Here is a 12,113-nt window from a genome sequence, read left to right on the forward strand (position 1 = left end):
CTTCCGCTCTTCAGTTTCCACAATTATTTCCTTGAGGCGCCGGAAAGGGATCCGAATCTACTTAAAATTAAATTGAGAACCGTTTAAAATCCATCCCTTTCCCCCTCAACCCTCAGGTTTCCTCGAGCCAAGAAAATGCGGAGGGACGTGTCCGCAGAGAGAAAGAATCGAGGAGACCACCCACCTTATCCTCTATTTCTGTATAACTTAATGACCATGCTCGACCAGGGATAATTAAAGAGTAATTAACGCTGGCCACCGACCGATTCGTCTTCCCGTGGTTTGTCGTTGGGTTGATGGTTTTTTAAAAACCATCTCTCTCTCCCTTCTCTGGCTGCTTCCGTTTTGTACATCGAGCCAGGATTTCCAGGGATGAATGCGAAACTGGGTTACTGGCGCGAACGTGTTCCACGTGGAAACACGGGATGCTAATTTTTGTACCGTCGAATGAATGGTTTGGGCGGAAAGTTCGGTTTCGTTTCCCGGCAACATTTCTGGGAAATGTTTCTGCAGAGGGTGGATGTCAATGGTGGGTGGGAGGGAGTTATTTTGTTCGATGATTCGAAAGGAATTCTCCCTCGTTTCAAGAGAGAGAAGAATGCATTACCGGCCATATTGTTGCTGCTTTAAGTGTATTTGGATTGGAAATGTTTTTGAATTATTAACTTTTCAAAATCATCTCGTTATTGTTATTAGAGAAGATAGATTTAAGAAGAGATTTTCTGCTTGGATGTAAAAAAAAAAATAATAATAATAATAATATAGATGGAGAAGCTAGTTCTTCAGTTCTTCAATTAGAATTACTTTTGATTACTTGTAAATATAAAAATGAGATAATTTTGTCATAAAATATTCGTTCAAGACAAATGTCCCCGATCTGATCAAAAACCAGAGAAAAACAGATGAGACTCGTTGTCCAAACTGCAATTAACCGTATCCTTCGTTCTTAAAAGATAATTATCAACGATAAATCTGCTTGAACCTTTATGCAACCTTTTTTCTTCGACCCCTTCCCTTCTTCAACACGAACTCTATTATTCTTACTCTCCTCCATCTTGCTTCCCTCGAGTTTCTTTTCCCACCATCCCAGAATTTTCCCTCTTAGAATTCTCTCTCCTCTTGTTTTTACCCCTCGTCTCGCGCGTTAAATATTCGCATAGTTTTACTCCATATGTTTCTTTTCCACTGCTTTCATTTCACCCGCTGTACATGCATCGCCCCTTTGAGATGTTTGACTTTCTTTATGGGGGAGCTGCGTTGTTGTTTGTTGTTGTTCTGGGATACAGGGTGGGAAGTCGTATGGGAGGGACTTATTATCACGGTTCGCAATTGCACGATTGAAATAATATTATTACGGGATATATTGTATTCCAGTTGTAGTAACATTAATATTGAAACGTAATGTAATATTATTATTATTATTATTATTATTATTACGAATTTATCACACAAATTGTTTTACACACGATAACAACACACGTTTAATAATAGAGTGAAATTTTATTGGCACTCACGTTCAACAAAATTATCATCTTAGAGATTGTTCTGTTGAAAATGAAAAAAAAAAAAAAAAAAAAACAAATGTGGAAATCTACGATTACGATTTCGTCGAAATCTTTAGCTTCGAAATCGCTTTTTCGAAACTCGACGAGGAGTTTACGTACGTACATTTGGATCGATACATATGGAAAAATAAGAATGTCGTTAACGACAGTTGTGGATGGACAACGACGTCTCTCGTGTAGCTTCGCGTGAAAATGAAGTCGTTTATTCCACGGGAAACCGATTCACAGGAAGAAGAAATTCAAGAGTTGGTATTTCTCACCCGGTGAGGAGGAACCAGCTCGACATTCCTACAAGCTGTTCCTTTGTAATCTATACCGGTCGCCTTAGGAGGAAGACAGTGGAGCGAGAGAATCCATCAGAAGCCGGCGTCTTTTTTCAACCCTAGCATTCATCTGGGATAAAACGATAGTTTCGAGTGCATTCCAAAGAATGACAAAGGCGATGCTCGTTTTATTCCCTTTTCTAAGACGGACGACGAATAATCGTTGGATTTATGATCGTCTCCGATTCCATTTTTTCCCTTTTTCTTCTCCTCTTTCTTCTTAGAAGCTTGATCTTTGCTTGGTAAGATGTTAATGTATTCATTGTTATATATTTCTAGGAAGATAAAATTTGCAGAAATTTCATATTCGAACGTTGTTACAAAATTATATTATGTTCTTCAAGTTTGAGCAAAAATATTATTTCAATATAGACGTTTTTAAAGTTGCATATTTTCCGTTTGAAATGGAAGAATGTTCGAAGAAGATAAAATTCTTTCGTTTGGAATGTAAATCGACGATAGATGTAGAACTGAATAAGAAACGAAGAATAACATCCAGTTTGTCAATCGACTAATAATTTGAGTTAAGTAGTATTGAAACTTCAAATATTATGAAATTTTATTGAAAAATTAAAAATAATAATTAGTAGTTTTTCTATTATTTTTGAAACTTTTCCTTTTCATTCAATACAAAGATGAATCATATCGATGCGATAAGATTTAAGATTATTCGTATACATGTCAAATAATCGGTATGCGTATGCGATATTGGATTAAAAAAAAATTTTTATCAAATATGCAATAACACAATAACAAATACTGGATACAAAATCGAAACCTTAAAATAATACGTAGGAATTCAATCTCTGATTGAAGTATAAAATGGATTTTGAAAAATTGATGCGAGATCCATCGAAATTAACAGTGGCAGATATTGGATTAAAAGGGTTGTATATCAAAAAAATTTTGCGATTCGGTATTAATTAAAATTTTAATTTATAAAATATAATTATAAGTTCATGATATATGATGAAAATTAAATTATATTACATGGATATAATATGGATATTAAATATGCATATTATTTCCTGTACAGGGATACAGGGATAATTAATTTTTATACGCGTGGAAAGGGTGATGAAACAAGTAGAAATTCTGATTCATTTTAAAATCTTTTTGGAACGTATAAATTGAATGTCAGATATTCGTATGTGTACGGAACATTCTTTAGAAATGTGCGTCAATCAAACGTATTTTTCTGGATTTAAAAGAAAAAAAAAAAAAAAAAAAAGGTAAAGCCAGATTTGTGTCGTGCTTTAGGGAATATTCCCCATCGAAGAAAGTTGATGAAACGTGAAAAGAGCTACGATTCAAATCTTGTGTATATTGATTCGTAGATAGTTTCCATTAAAAATGGAAAATAGACGTAGACAGATGAAAAGCTTTCTACGAATTCTTATTGTTCTCTTCGTGTAGAACGATTATGAAAATATATTTTAACTACTTGTACTCGTATCAGAACAAACAATTTATATAAAATCGTTATTCTATTTTTTCTTATGAATATCGAAATGTTAGATTGATAATAAGAAGGAAATTTTATCAAAGTAATTTTAAATCGATCAAAAATCGATGCTGGAACAAGTTTATAAACGAAAATATTCAAATATCCAGTGGCAAATCGATTTTATACCTCAGCTACTTAACACGTTACAGCGGGATATACAAGTAACAAGGAAATCCCTGGCAAATTCTTTATTAGCAACAGTTGTTTCAAGTTAACTTCTCGCAAGCAAAAGTTTCTCCCCGAGAAAGTAAGTTTTAAACGTTTAATCGAGTTTTGGCGTTGCACTTACTCTTATTCCTTAATATTCGGCGCTATTACGACGCAGACCAATGATCGAAATTATTTGCCAAGAGTTAAGAAAGAAGAGACTCGTAATTTTCACAGGGGAACAAAAAATTGTCAATGTACATTTCTTCAAAAAAACAACAAATATCAATTCTTATCGATACTATTATATTTATATCAAAACGATACAATGTTACACACATGTAAAATCCGAAACCATCGTCGAAAACTGTAACGTGTATTCATCGGAAGTAGATCAGCAAACCGACTATAAGAATCATAAGAATCGCGCGGCAAAGCGTGCATGCACGCGCGCTCGCGCGCACCACTCCTCACATAGAGGAGGAGGACACACGGAATATCATCCTGAAGGCAGAGATTCTCCTGGAGGCCACGAGCTTCTGCGACTTTTCCTCCGGCAGCGATCGGAGCTTGCGCGAGGCCAGCTCTGCTCTCTGCTCCAGAGAGAAACATCGTGCGAGGGAAGGAGAGAGAGATGGACAGAGAGAGAAGTCGTAGGTGCGAGAGGGACGGCACCGTGCGACGGACAAAGACGCAGGCGTGAAAGAGGAGGACAGAGGAGCGAGTGTGTGCAGCGAAAGGTGCAGCGAGTTGGAAAGAGACGCGACGACTGCGGAAGGCCGAGGGAAGAGCGAGAAGAGCCGATCGCGGGTTTCGGGGGTGATCGGGTTGCCATGGCAGCTGCCCCGGCCGGGTAGCAGACCCCAGTCTTGCCGCGGCGGTCGCCGAGTGCGCACGGCTCCGTTCCTTGCCCGTTTCTCGTTCGTCTCGTTCGGTGATATACTCGGTGATATATGCTCGGTTTTGCTCGTGGCTCGGTTCTAACCCGGTTCTGGTGAATAAGTCTGTATAAGTGATCAACGGAGGAGGCTGGCAAGTGCGCGCGACAGAGTTAACCGGATGCCAACCGTGATCCAACGACATCCAGTAGAATGTAATTCTTTTGCTGCTTGTTTTCGCTCCAGTGATGAGATCGCCACGCGTGAATACCTGGCCGCGCCAGGTGTCCGTTCGACGCGGATTTCTCTCTCTCTCTCTCTCTCTCTCTTTCTGTCTTTCTTTTCTCTCCCTGTCTTTGTCGCTTTCCGGAACTCTGGCCGGAACGATGAAGCTTACACACGAAAGATACGCATGGTGGTTTTAAATAGGAGTTGTGGTGTTGCAGTGTCGGATGGATTACGGATCGCAGCAACGGGGATTTTGGGAGGTTGATTAAGATTTTGCGGCGGTGAACATATTTCTTCGCGGATCTCGGGTGGGATGGAAAGGTCGGAGGAGAAGATTGCGGGATTTTAGATCATAAAGTCGCGGAAACGCGTGGCTGTGGGGAAACTGGAGATAAGTGTTTTCGAACGTTACCGAGTGTGGGATTTTAAGGGATGGTCAATCCTTCGCTCTCCTTGGAAATTCGTGGACGTACATTCGTGTGCAATAAAGTCCGCGTTTTAGACTCCTTTTTCGGAGTTTCTTTTGGTTGTTGTTGTATATTTGATATCGTTTAGGCATGATTCTTCATCTTGGTTTTATAATTTATACGAAAAATTTTCTACCAATAAGAATTTAGACATTAATTTACTTCTTTTGACATAAAAGTTTTATATTTCGTATTTCTTTTTTTCTAGATTTTTTGATCGAGTATTCTTGGCAAGCACAATTTGGTTATTGTTTTGTTACAAGTGAGAAATGAGAAATTTTAAAGATAAGATTTTTGTAATGTAAATTTTATGTATCAGTTTCTTCTATAAATTTCCTGATTATGTTATCAATTCTGCTAATGCTGGTTCCATGGTACAAATGAATTATGATCAGTGACATTAGTGTAGCGTAAAACTTGATCATTCTGAGAAATTGAAATAAAATAGGAGCATTTGTATTCATAATCGTATTACCAGTTTCTATTAATTATATCCTCATCTTACACCAATAGAGATTAAAAGAACCATCAATAATATAAAGTTTGCATCTAAGATTTTATTTCTCGGTTTTGTGATCAGTTTTGCTGATATAGACTTTGTTTTACATCAATTCATCACATTAATAAATTCCTCTCTTTGAAAATTTTAGAGCAATATAGATAGATAGAATTCCAAATTTTTCATGACTTAACTGTCTAATGTTATCTTATTTAATCTTACTTTTATTTACATTTAAGAACGTAATAAAAGAAAGACGAAAAGTAAAAATTTCTTCATTGTGAAAAATCTTGGAGCAATACGTGCGTTTGTTACATCTCTTCTCTCGTGATTAAATATTTTATAGTTTTACAGTTTAAGTGGCATCAGTTTTACTCTCCGAAGTTAGGAGTATAACTCGTTTTATAGAAAGTTTGTTTGTCAGGATTTGGGAGGATTAAACTTCGCAGAGTACTTCAAATCTTCGATCCTTGTTTTCGTTAAGCTGTCTGATAGTTTCGCAAGAGTTTTAAATCGTACTTTAAGGAAGGAAACGGGCTTTTTTTTTGTTGTTTTTTTATTCGCTGTTCGTTCGTATCGCGTTTTATGCGACTATTTTATTTTCGTGTCCGTAAAACACGAAGGATCTGTATGAGGAATCGACGATTGACCTGGAATCGTATGACGACTAGGATAAGCTATAGAATCTCGTTTCATGCATTTATGAACGATGCTTAGTATCTCGGGCTTAATTTTCGAGAATATTCTTCACTTTGCGTTATTATTTTTAATAACTAAATAGTTTCTCGTGTCTTCACAATCAAAAGAAATCCGATGTTTCAATGTGTTCGAGGATGACACAAAGGAACATATCTACATTTGCATTAAATATTGTACATTTACAAGTCAAATATTGTTCCCGGATAATTTTACTCATCGATGTTTATATTTCGAATTTGTTTACATTGACTTCTGAATAATTTCCAACTTCGTATCTACTTCGTTCTTTTCAATATTTATCAACTTCTTACTATTATCGTTCATCCCCACGATAATAACATTTCCAATCTTATCGTCATCCTTTCTAATTTTATTTATAAAACTCGTCCATTCCATGCCTCCTCTCCCCCCCCCCCCTCCCCAAAATTCTTTGAAAATCAGTCGAGCTCGAAACGCGTCTTGGTCCACCAAAAATATCGGAATTCCGCAAGAAACACCATTCCCCCGATATCCCCTCACGTTCCTCGGATGCTGTAAAAATTTCACAACCACCCTCCTCCACCCTCCCTCGTATATAAAATTATCGAGCGTTGGTGGGAACACGTTCCACCGCAACGTCGGCCGTATAGGTAAATAAACCAGGCTCACTTTCCCTCTCGTCCACGATTTTCAACCCGCGGCTTCCCGATATACACCTCGGTCCACCTGGATCGCCCCCCACCCCTCGACAAACAATTTTCCCTCCGTGATGGCGGCTCGTTTACTTGCTGCTTAACAGGTTCACGCCGGGACGTAGAAACGTAGTAGACGAGGCACGGTTGAGAGATAAGCGAAGGGAACGTAATTTTCAAAATTGAGACCGGAGGACTCCTCGTCTCGTTTCAATCTCGTTTCTCTCCCCGCCGATCTCGAAGGGGGATCTGGCACACTTGTGATCGTGTTGTGTTCGTTAGTTTTATAGGGAGGAGAGACGCCCAGCCTCGACACTTTCGAACATTCGCGGGTTGCGTTTGTCGATGATCGAGTGGGCGAGGAAATTGAATTGGAGGAGGAGGGATGTAAAATTTTTAGAGGGTTTATTCTTTGTTTTGGGTTTTGCTACTTTTTTAGGAGAATCGATTTCTTTTTTTGAACGTTCGTGATGTTTGAGGATCGGGGGAAAGATTAGAAAGATTATTTAGATATTCCAGTTTTATTTCGATGTATTTTTTTTTTTTTTTTTAATAACTTTCTAAGGGAAAATATCTAATTATTGTAAACTTTTGGATGAAATTTATTTTACAGTGTATTCTGAAAAAGGGCAAGATATTGAAATTTCATTGAATGTTATATGATAAAATGCGAATATACAATGTGCAAATTGATAGGTTTTTTTTTTTAAGTAATATAAAACTTTGCAACGGTACCTTTTTCTTTGTGTGTAGATCGTTATTTTGCCAGAAAAATAGTAGATATATCATTTCTATAGATAGAAGTATAGAAAAATTTTCGGATTTTATTTTAATAGAGTTAAGTCTGAAGTTTTAATTGAAATGATTGATTGGAACTTTTTCATTTCTTCGTTCTTTTAGAAAAGCAAAATCGATCCTTTCAACGGGTTGAAACATTCGATATTTCTTATTTCCATTTCGATTGATGTCTAAAAGTTTTCAACCATTCCTTTTGTATTTCATACATTTTCAAGTATTTTCAAGTATCGTGTGCATTTTCTGTCCATCGATGAGTAGGCTGAACTCTTTACGTGTCTTTACACAAAGAAATTTAAACTGGTCCTTCTTTTTTCCCTTTGAATTAAACGTTTCAAGACACTTGTAGTATATATAAAATATAACCATTGTGATAAAACATAAAATAGAATAGAGTAACATATCGTGATAACAGTAGTTTTTGTAACAATTGAAATAACGAAACTAATAAGAATTTTATTTTAAAATTGGGGCAGAACAAGATTTTATCAACAATTGTTTATACAATATGTGTATGCAGTAGAAAAAAATAGACTGTTCAATTATCGTGTAATAAACATCCTTTTGTGTGAGTCTTGTTTCCAATTATTTTAATAATAATAAAACGTTTGACAATTGTTTCCGTTTGTTCATTGTTTCGTTAAAAAAAAAAGCTTCGGTTTATTATTTCTTTCTGCAAAATAAATTAATAGACGATAAAATAAAACAACTTTTCGAATGAATTTTTCCCTAAAGCAAAACCGCGTTGTATTGTTTTTTCAAAGTGCAACGTAACAAAATATTCAAACCATTCTCCTCTATCAATATAATCTTAACCACATTGAACCACTAAACATTAGATTTTTTTTTAAAAAATTGAACTTTTCCGTATGCTCACAGCGTATTATTCACGCTAATTATATCACTATTATAAGCAAGAAACAATGACTATTAAAAAATACGAGCAAACGTAATTCAAAAATAGAACGTGAATTCCTTTTCTCAGATTTTTAACTATTTCTCAACCGACCAATTAACATTTCACTCGACTTTCTTCGCAATGGAAGAAGCACACGACTACTTCCTTTCCTAAATAACAAGACTCCTTCTAATACAAGTGTTCTGATGAAGCACTAGCGACTGGAAGCTTCTCACCAAGGAAATTTCATTCCAAACACGATTCTTCCAACGCACGTTTAATCCAACATTCAGAAAATAACAATAATAACTTTTGAACATTTATATTCTTTACTTGTTAATTAATATTATATTATTTTTTTTTTTTAAATATTCAAAAGATTAGCTGCCAACAGCAGCGATACACGAATAACGGAAAAAAAATTCTTTACTCGCTTAAATCGTTGAAAGCAACGCAACACCCACTCATAGTTCCTATCTCACCCTCGAAAACTTCGCAAACACGAGATCATCCCTCCACCACCCCTCCTCCACCAGCCTCGAAAAGAATTCGACGTAACGCCATCTCTGAGGAACTCTTTCTCAGCGCCGAATATTCCAAGGAGACCTTGTTCTCTTCGTTTTCGCAACCAGTTGCTTCAAGTTTCGTTTTTTCCCCTCCCCATTTTTTCGAGACCTCGCGTTAGAATTCGTAAATTGAGCGTGAATGTTGGACGAGCATGGTTAGTCGCTCGACCTTGTTCCGTTCGCTTTGTGTGACGACGACTTGCCTTTCAACCCTGATCTTCATCTGATCTTCATTCAGAAATCTTCTCTATTTCTTTTTTGCGAAAAAGAGGATATGATAGAATGGAAAAAAATTATGCATCATCGGCGAGGAAAATCTTGAGAGAATGAATTTGAACGAGTGATATATCGATACAATTTTTAGAAATTAATAACACTGTTCTGGAATAACATTTCAAATATTTCTTCTCGATTTACTGCACATCCTCCAATTAACTTTTCCCATTCACCGTGAAAACAAATTGCAAAAGTTTCTTCCAATACAGAACGATACATGTATAAAATTGAATTACTTATTAACCCATTAATTCTTACGAGTCAGATCCATTCACCGCAATAATAATTAAATTACCGCGTTCCTTAAAAGAAACATCCGTCTTGGAAAGGATGAAACCATCGAGCACACGTCCAATACCCGCCGGTCGATCGTAATTCTTCCCCTGGAAGGCCTTCTCTCCCGGACTTTTTCCCCCAGTGGTGGAGATTTCCACGCGACGATCGTCTCGATATCGTCCTGATATCCGCTCGATATCGATCAGCCGACGGGGCTTTCGATACCGCCCTCGCAGGAAACACGTGAAGTCGATGGATTGATTGGCAACGGTTCAATCGCGTCGTAAATAAAACGTACGTGCCACCCAGTCGCAGTACCGATGTCTCGATAAATACCGACCTCTTGTTATCTTTTCCAGACGTTTCCTCTGCGATTTCTTTATTTTTCTCGTTCGCCATTCTATCTTTTTTCTTCTTTTTTTTTTTTTTCAAGAAGGAGGAGGGAAGTTTCGAAGGTTTTTGAATTTCGTGCAGGATGGAGGATATTGACTCTGTGGAATTATATTTGAGATGGTTTTCGAACACGTTTCTCTCTTTTTTTCTATTATTTTTTAGTGTTGAAATGTGAAGAAGGATTGTGTAATTTTGAATGAAATGTGTGATGATGAATGTTTGGATAAGTATGTAAGGGAATTCTAAATGGCATGTCGAGATTGTGAAATATTGAATTAAATGTTGCGTTAGTTAATTACCTGTGAAGTATTTGGAACGATTTAAAAATAATGGTTTCGATCAGAATAACGTTTTTAATTTCCTTCTTAATTCCACGTATTAATCAAGAATAAATATGAAAGATTATTCTGTAAAAACTTTATCTTCTCAAACAAAATTTCAAACTTCTGAATCTTCACAGTCCCAACTGTGCAAAGAACAAGCATTATTCTACGAAATATATATATGTTACATCATTGTAACGAAACGTAACCTTCATCTCCTTAATAACTTTCATAAATTTAATGTGATCGAGCGCAGGCTACGTCATTTTCCTACGATTTTTCACAAAACCAGAATTTCCAAGAAAAAAAAAAAAAAAATATGCAACGTTCAAAATTACAATTCCCACGAATTCTCTTTTGAACGAACAAGCATTGCGACGAAGAGCAATCGTTGGCGAATTCTCTGGCAGAGGTAGAGAAATTACAAAGTCCAATATCAGCCAATTCACGTTGTCCCATCACAGGCGCCTGTTAATCGTGCGGAAGTGTTTGACGAAACAGCTGGAATAATTTCTGTTTCTGAACACCGCTGTGGCCGACGTTTGAACGCGGCTATCTCTGATCTTTCAAACGATCGTGACCGATATCAACCTCTAATTGAAATTGAACTCGTGTTAAAGACTTCGATTAACGCGGTATACACACGGCAGTGATATTTCCACCGACGAAAGCACGAGTGCAGTGTGATATCGCCACCAGTGAGTTTCGACGAACAAGAGAGGAAGAGAAGAAGAAGAAGAAGAAGAAGAACGTAAACGATGTTACGACGTTATTTTCGTTCCCTCTTCGCCGTGTTTTCGTTGGAAAAGGAAAATAAGTGGGTGTTGTTGCGCGTGATGACGAGCAGTGACGATTGCAAATTCCGACGAGTATTTATGAGGATATTTGGAAAATCGTTTGCCCAAACAAGAGCGGCACGCGAGAAGTAAGTTCGCACAGGTAGAGTATTTGGAGAAATTTGTAAATTTGAATTCGAGATGTCAGGAAGATTATTCCTCGTGTGTACATTTATGAAGATCGTTTGTTCAGATTATTACCCTTATTTATCGATATACGGTATTTTTTCCTCCCTATTTGCAATTCAACGAAACTTGGAGATTCGTGTATAAATAATGCATCACGTAACATCATAACGATCAATCTAAAATCAAAACATCGACGAAAGAGAAGGTAAGAGAAAGTATTGTTGGTATCTATTTCCAAGCAAAATATTCCAAGAATAAAAACATTCGATGGAATATTCTCGCAAACGACTCCCTCGTTTCAACGCGTTTCGATCGTGTTAGAGCGGATCGACAACACTGATATCCAAGGGTGATTAATCCGACAGATTCGAAAGCAAATATCCTCGCCGATACCAGCTCGGCTGATTTTTACGCAATTTCATTCTCCTCAAACAAGATCGTCCCCGCCCTCTTTATAGATTCTCGATAATTAAATCGAGCGATCGCTCTCGAATCGAGCCTCGAATTTTACCAAAAATTTGATAACCGATTATTCGTGATTATTCGTTCGAGAATAATCGAGGATGGATCAACTTCGATCAGATTTTTCGATTCTTTGATCGAGTTAATTCGCACATTATGGACATATTTACGGAAT

General features: G+C 37.0%; 1 protein-coding gene and 1 long non-coding RNA gene across 4 annotated transcripts in view; one reads left to right on the top strand and one right to left on the bottom strand.

Moving 5' to 3' along the window:
* LOC105736597 (uncharacterized) overlaps positions 1 to 12,113 on the bottom strand; it is a 252,618-nt gene that overhangs the window by 75,702 nt on the left and 164,803 nt on the right. The gene's annotated exons all lie outside the window — the stretch shown is intronic.
* Positions 1 to 12,113, top strand: part of LOC100864684 (dipeptidase 1) — a 200,607-nt gene that overhangs the window by 46,550 nt on the left and 141,944 nt on the right. The window contains exon 1 of one of the 2 annotated variants that reach the window (XM_086914584.1): positions 4,622 to 4,635. The exons of the other annotated variant lie outside the window; for it this stretch is intronic. The gene's annotated coding sequence lies outside the window, so the exon portion shown is untranslated. Of the gene's footprint in view, positions 1 to 4,621; positions 4,636 to 12,113 lie in introns of those variants that run through there. 2 annotated transcript variants of the gene reach the window in all.

This window comes from Apis florea, unplaced genomic scaffold (genome assembly GCF_048593485.1).
Source record: "Apis florea isolate Af1SG1 unplaced genomic scaffold, ASM4859348v1 contig_3696_pilon, whole genome shotgun sequence".
Lineage (NCBI taxonomy): Eukaryota > Metazoa > Arthropoda > Insecta > Hymenoptera > Apidae > Apis > Apis florea.